This window comes from Bos indicus, chromosome 11 (assembly GCF_029378745.1).
Source record: "Bos indicus isolate NIAB-ARS_2022 breed Sahiwal x Tharparkar chromosome 11, NIAB-ARS_B.indTharparkar_mat_pri_1.0, whole genome shotgun sequence".
In the NCBI taxonomy this organism is placed as follows: domain Eukaryota; kingdom Metazoa; phylum Chordata; class Mammalia; order Artiodactyla; family Bovidae; genus Bos; species Bos indicus.
Genome location: NC_091770.1, coordinates 105884843 through 105885169, shown reverse-complemented (window position 1 = coordinate 105885169; position 327 = coordinate 105884843).

Sequence of the window (327 nt, the reverse complement as noted above, 5' to 3'; positions counted from 1 at the left end):
ATTGTGCGCCTGCGTTCGTGCGAGCGTTTTCCAGAGCACGCGCCAGAGGGGGACGTCTGTGCGCGCGCGTGTGTGCGCGCGTGTGGAGGGGTCGCTGAGACTGTGAGACCTGGGCTGTCTCGCACCTGTAGGGAGTCGAGCGTGAGGAGGTAAGAAGAGTTCGTGTCACTTCAGGCGGCCGCCTGTGTCCTTTAACAGGACCGAATGTGTTCGTGCCAGTTTGTGTGTGTGTGTGTGTGCGCGCGCGCGCGCGCGCGTGCACGAGTCCGTACCCACAGTCAGTGATATTTCGGGGCCTGACTCTACCCGCTGGAAAGCAAGGTCTGC